Consider the following 6,835-nt stretch of genomic DNA (forward strand, 5'->3'; position numbering starts at 1 on the left):
TAGATGTCTTCAGGTACCGACTCTTTATGTATATGTGAAGTTTTGGATTTTTAGCAGCATGTGCAGGAGAGTTATTAAGCATTTTGTCCATTGCGGCGAAGGAAATCTTAAGTGAAAACTTTGAAGCCCCGCCCCCGTCATATAGTATTTCGGAAACAAAAGATTTTAGCCCCAGTGTTTGTCCCAGGTCTTAAGATGCTACAGACAGAATTTTAAGGCAATCAGATGAAGCCTTTAGGATCAGGGTGCAAAAGAATGACCCCTGTAAACATGCAAAAAAGGGCAAAAGTCGGACTTTCAAAAATTCATAACTCACTTCCTGTTCATATTAGACGTTAAAATATCAAATTTCTCGCCATGCCCGATGAGACTGCCAAGTTTGGTGAGTTTTTGTGCATGTTTCGGGGGTCAAAAATGCAATCGTACAATCGGAAAAATAATAATAATAATAATTTCTACAAAAACAACAGGGACTTCGCAGCGGTCGCTGCTCAGGCCCTAATAATAATAATAATAATAATAATAAAAGTAATAATATTTTCTACAAAAACAATAGGGACCTCGCAGCCGTCGTAGCTCGGGCCCTAATAACAATTTCTAGAAAAACAATAGGGACCTCGCAGCGGTCACTGCTCGGGCCCTAATAATAATAATAATAATAAAAATTTCCACAAAAACAATGGGGACCTCGTAGCGGTCGCTGCTCGGGCCCTAATAATAATTTCTACATAAACAATAGGGACCTCGCCGCGGTCGCTGCTCGGGCCCCAATAATAATTTCTACACAAAGTCCATTGTGGTGACCCGCTCCTTTTAAGTAAATTCAAAATGGCCGACTTCCTGTAAAACCTAGCTCATTGCTCCAAGAGACTTTTTTGTAGGTCTTGGTCTTATACATACAGTGAACCCTCGCTACTTCGCGGTTCACCTTTCGCGGGTTCAGTGCTTCGCGGGTATAAAAAATATTCGGGGGCATTGTAGTTTCGCCGAGCGGCACGACGGGCGCTGGAGCGGTTAGACGGCCGGCGTGCGCCGAAGAAGAGCGTGGGCGAAGAGAAGAGTGGACGAAGAAGAGCACGTTCCCCCGGACACGATCGGTGGCGACGTTTCGCGCGGTTCGGACCGTACCAGAGCTCCGGCCGGCGTGCGTGGCAGTTAAGCCGTAGAGGAGCACCTTCCCCGGGCGCGGGCGGTGCCAAGCGGCCCCTAAGTTTAACCGAATGGAAGCTCCGGAGGAGGAGGGCATGCTCGCGTCACAGTAAGCCGAAGAGGAGCACCTTCCCCGGGCACGGGCGGTTCCAAGCGGCCCCTAAGTTTAACCGAATGGAAGCTCCGGAGGAGGAGGGCATGCTCGCGACACAGTAAGCCGAAGAGGAGCACCTTTCCCGGGCACGGGCGGTGCCAAGCGGCCCCTAAGTTTAACCGAATGGAAGCTCCGGGGGAGGAGGGTGGGCGTGTGTCACAGTTAAGCCGAATTGGAGCACCTCTTCCGCCCGGGCACGAGCGGAGCGCGAAGCTGTCAGTTATGAATGAATAAATGAATAAATAAATAAATAAATAAAGAATGGCACCTTTCATTTCACAGGGCACACCAGACGGCGTACCAGCAGGTAAAAGTCTGAGTAATTAAATAAATACAAAAAGAATGGCTGGGGAATAAAAAAATAATACGTTTTAATAATAATTTGTTTTTTTTGTTATAACATGAATTTCACTCTCTCTCTCCCCGTATATATATATATATATATATATATATATATATATATATATATATATATTTATATATTTATTATATATATTGTATTTTTTTTTAAGCATTTTTGAAGGTGCGCCGCTACTTCGCGGATTTTCAGTTTTCGCGGGTGGTCTCGGTCCCCATTAACCGCGATAACCGAGGGTTCACTGTACTCCATAAAATTTACAAAAAGCGAGGTGAAACACTCAACCAGGGCTGCTCTGCATGTTGTGCTGGGCCACCTGGAACAACAGCGGAGCTATGCAAGGATGCTCTTGGTGGACTACAGCTCGGCATTCAACACGATCATCCCAGACATCCTCGTCGCCAAACTGGACACTCTCGGCCTCCCTGCCCTCACACGCATCTGGATTAAGGACTTTCTGACCAACAGACCCCAGACTGTGTTGCTCGGCCCCTACACGTCCTCCACCCTCATGCTGAGCACCGGTTCCCCCCAAGGATGCGTGCTGAGCCCTCTCCTGTACGCCCTCTACACCTACGACTGCAGCCCGGCCCACGGCAACAACACCATCGTCAAGTTTGCTGACGACACGACAGTGGTCGGTCTGATCTCGGAAGGTGACGAGACAGCCTACAGAGAGGAGGTAGGGAGACTGACAACTTGGTGCAAGGACAACAGACTGCACCTTAACTCTGCTAAAACAAAGGAGATTGTCGTCGACTTCAGGAGGAACAAGACGCTGCCGCCCCCCCTCTGCATCGAAGGCGTGTGTGTGGAGAGGGTCCACACGTTCAAGTTCCTGGGAGTACAGATCTCCGATGACCTTTCTTGGAGTCACAACACCACAGCAGTGGTAAAGAAGGTCCGCCAACGTCTGCACTTCCTGAGAGTCCTCAGGAAATTCAACCTGGACAGGAAGCTGCTGCTGGCCTTCTACCACTCGTCCATCGAGAGCCTGCTGACGTACTGTGTCTCCACCTGGTACAGCGGCTGCACTGAGGCGGACAGAGTGAGGCTCCAGAGGACAGTCAAAACAGCGCAAAGGATTATTGGCTGCCCTCTCCCCTCGCTGTCGGACATCTACACCGCCCGGTGCCTCAGAAGGGCTCTCAACATCGTCAAAGACAATACCCACCCAAACTCACACCTGTTCGACCTGTTGCCCTCTGGCAGGCGCTACAGATGCATCAAATCAAGGACCAATAGACTGAGAAACAGTTTCTTTCCGAGAGCCATCTCCATACTGAACTCTCACACACACACGAGACCACCCTAACCTTGCAAAACAGCATTGTGATGTGTTTCTATATGCCCTATTCAGTACTGAATTCCATTGCACTGTCTTATTTATTTATCTAATTTATATATTGTCTGTATTATTGTTGTATTGCACTGGAGAGGGGAGCCCTCTAATCTCGTTGCACACTTGAGTACAATGACAATAAAGGGATTTCTATTTCTATTCTATTCTTTTTTTAACTTTTCTCGAGGGCCATGGCGAGCCATTTCAAAAAAGCTGCACAACTAACGTATAAAATATTGATAAATTTGCTCTGCCTGATGTGTGTGTAAAGTTTCACGAGTTGTCGTTCATATTTAGAACCTCATAATCAGCGTTTTATTGCCGAACAGTGCAATGCCACTCCCACAACTTTTCACGAAAAAGGATGAATTTCGTATTGTGACATCCTCATGGCCGAAACAGTCATCCGAGCATATATGAGGGCGACCTTGTTGAGTTGCACGGAGAAAAACATCCAAGAAAATAACTTGTATTAGCTTTTACCAGTTGGTGGCGCTACTACTACGATGAAAAATAAGTTGGTAGATGTCTTCAGGGCTGAAGTATCCTCAAATGTGTACAACTTCGAGAAGATAGGATCATCTGAGTCATGTTGCCGGAGCTTTTGTTGCCACAAAGTACAATCGGATTTTTCAGCACCGTAATAGCCACGCCTTTTGCCAAAACGTCACAAAATTCGGCACAGAGTAAGATCATTGTCTTGAGTCTTTTCTGACTAATTTTCAGTCGGATTCGTCAAAAGGGCACCGTGCAGTACGTGAAAATTAAAATAAAAACAAATTTTTGATTCCACTTGGCGGCGCTGTGTGTATAACAAAATAATAACATTAAGATGTCTTCAGGTCGGGACGTTTTATTTACAGGTGAAGGTTTGGATTTTTAGGAGCATGTGCAGGGGCGTTATTAAGCATTCATTTATTTGTATTAGGTTCATTTTGTCTTCTTATTATTGATATTTGACTGATTCATTAAAAGCAGACAATTATGTTTTAGGTTAATTTTTTACCTGACATGTTTCGGCGAGTCTTTCGCCTTCTTCAGAGTGTCGCATGATGGTGTCTTGAGACCCGTCTTTATCAGCTGATGTTCCATGAGGGTGTGACTTACCTGTCAAAAAAATGAAAAATCAGAGCAGTAAAAGAACAAGCACAACATGAACATTACAAATCAGCAATCACTGACCACTGCAAAAGGGAAAACCACATCATGGACCGGGAGAAGGGCAGGGTCATCCGCACCGAAGAGAACAAACAACAGCGCTGGATCAGAGAGGCCATTGAGATCTGCAAGCGAGGCATAAAAACCATGAACAGAGACAAGGGAGCCTTCATCCTCTCTACCACCTGGAGCAGCATCTTGGCGGAGTGAACGGACAGCGGGGGGCGTGACTTGCCTTCATTCTTGTGACAGGTAAGTCACGCCCTCATGGAACATCAGCTGATAAAGACGGGCCACAAGACACCATCATGTGACACTCTGAAGAAGGCGAAAGACTTTCGTATTGTGACATCCTCAAGGCCTAAACACTCATCCGATCAAAAATAAGTTGGCAGCCGTCTTCAGGGCCTGAATATCCTCAAATGTGAAAAATTTCGAGAAGATGGATCATCTGAATCATTTTGCAGGAACTTTTGTTGCCACGGAGAATAATCAGACTCTGCGGCACCGCAATAGCCACGCCCTTCGAAGGAAAGTCACAAAAATAGGGATAGAGTAAGATCAATGTCTTGAGTCTTTTCTAGCCAATTTTCAATCGGATTCGTTAAAAGGCACCGTGCAGTACGTCAAAATGTAAAAAATGATATTGATTGGCGCAAGGTGTATAACAGAATATAAACATATAGATGTCAAGTCAAGTCAAGTCAATTTTATTTGTATAGCCCTTAATCACAGACAGTCTCAAAGGGCTTTACATAGCCACAATCGACATCCCCGATCTTAACCCCCAGGAGGGCAAGGAAAAACTCACAAAACCTCATTAGGGGAAAAGTGAGAAACCTTGAGAAGGGACCACAGATGGGGGAATCCCCCTTCCAGAATGACCAGGCTGCAATGGATGCCAACTGGGCAACATTTGACACATACAATGATGCTATGCAATAATAGATGAGATAATATAAGAGTCAATGTCAATGTCTTCAGGTACCGACTCTTTATGTACATGTGAAGTTTTGGATTTTTAGCAGCATGTGCAGGAGAGTTATTAAGCATTTTGTCCATTGCGGCGAAGGAAATCTTAAGTGAAAACTTTGAAGCCCCGCCCCGTCATATAGTATTTCGGAAACAAAAGATTTTAGCCCCAGTGTTTGTCCCAGGTCTTAAGATGCTACAGACAGAATTTTAAGGCAATCAGATGAAGCCTTTAGGATCATGGTGCAAAAGAATGACCCCTGTAAACATGCAAAAAAGGGCAAAAGTCGGACTTTCAAAAATTCATAACTCACTTCCTGTTCATATTAGACGTTAAAATATCAAATTTCTCGCCATGCCCGATGAGACTGCCAAGTTTGGTGAGTTTTTGTGCATGTTTCGGGGTCAAAAATGCGATCGTACAAATCGGAAAAATAATAATAATAATAATTTCTACAAAAACAACAGGGACTTCGCAGCGGTCGCTGCTCAGGCCCTAATAATAATAATAATAATAATAATAAAAGTAATAATATTTTCTACAAAAACAATAGGGACCTCGCAGCCGTCGCAGCTCGGGCCCTAATAACAATTTCTAGAAAAACAATAGGGACCTCGCAGCGGTCACTGCTCGGGCCCTAATAATAATAATAATAATAATTTCCACAAAAACAATGGGGACCTCGTAGCGGTCGCTGCTCGGGCCCTAATAATAATTTCTACATAAACAATAGGGACCTCGCCGCGGTCGCTGCTCGGGCCCCAATAATAATTTCTACACAAAGTCCATTGTGGTGACCCGCTCCTTTTAAGTAAATTCAAAATGGCCGACTTCCTGTAAAACCTAGCTCATTGCTCCAAGAGACTTTTTTGTAGGTCTTGGTCTTATACATACAGTGAACCCTCGCTACTTCGCGGTTCACCTTTCGCGGGTTCAGTGCTTCGCGGGTATAAAAAATATTCGGGGGCATTGTAGTTTCGCCGAGCGGCACGACGGGCGCTGGAGCGGTTAGACGGCCGGCGTGCGCCGAAGAAGAGCGTGGGCGAAGAGGAGAGTGGACGAAGAAGAGCACGTTCCCCCGGACACGATCGGTGGCGACGTTTCGCACGGTTCGGACCGTACCAGGGCTCCGGCCGGCGTGCGTGGCAGTTAAGCCGTAGAGGAGCACCGTCCCCGGGCACGGGCGGTGCCAAGCGACCCCTAAGTTTAACCGAATGGAAGCTCCGGAGGAGGAGGGCATGCTCGCGTCACAGTAAGCCGAAGAGGAGCACCTTCCCCAGGCACGGGCGGTTCCAAGCGGCCCCTAAGTTTAACCAAATGGAAGCTCCGGAGGAGGAGGGCATGCTCGCGTCACAGTAAGCCGAAGAGGAGCACCTTTGCCGGGCACGGGCGGTTCCAAGCGGCCCCTAAGTTTAACCGAATGGAAGCTCCGGAGGAGGCGGGCATGCTCGCGTCACAGTAAGCCGAAGAGGAGCACCTTCCCCGGGCACGGGCGGTGCCAAGCGGCCCCTAAGTTGAACCGAATGGAAGCTCCGGGGGAGGAGGGCGGGCGTGTGTCACAGTTAAGCCGAATTGGAACACCTCTTCCGCCCGGACACGAACGGAGCGCGAAGCTGTCAGTTATGAATGAATAAATGAATAAATAAATAAATAATTAAAGAATGCCACCTTTCATTTCACAGGGAACACCGGACGGCGTAC

Source organism: Idiotropiscis lumnitzeri, unplaced genomic scaffold (assembly GCF_059441095.1).
Source record: "Idiotropiscis lumnitzeri isolate Australia: NSW breed Sydney's pygmy pipehorse unplaced genomic scaffold, RoL_Ilum_1.0 HiC_scaffold_299, whole genome shotgun sequence".
NCBI classification, from domain to species: Eukaryota; Metazoa; Chordata; class Actinopteri; order Syngnathiformes; family Syngnathidae; genus Idiotropiscis; species Idiotropiscis lumnitzeri.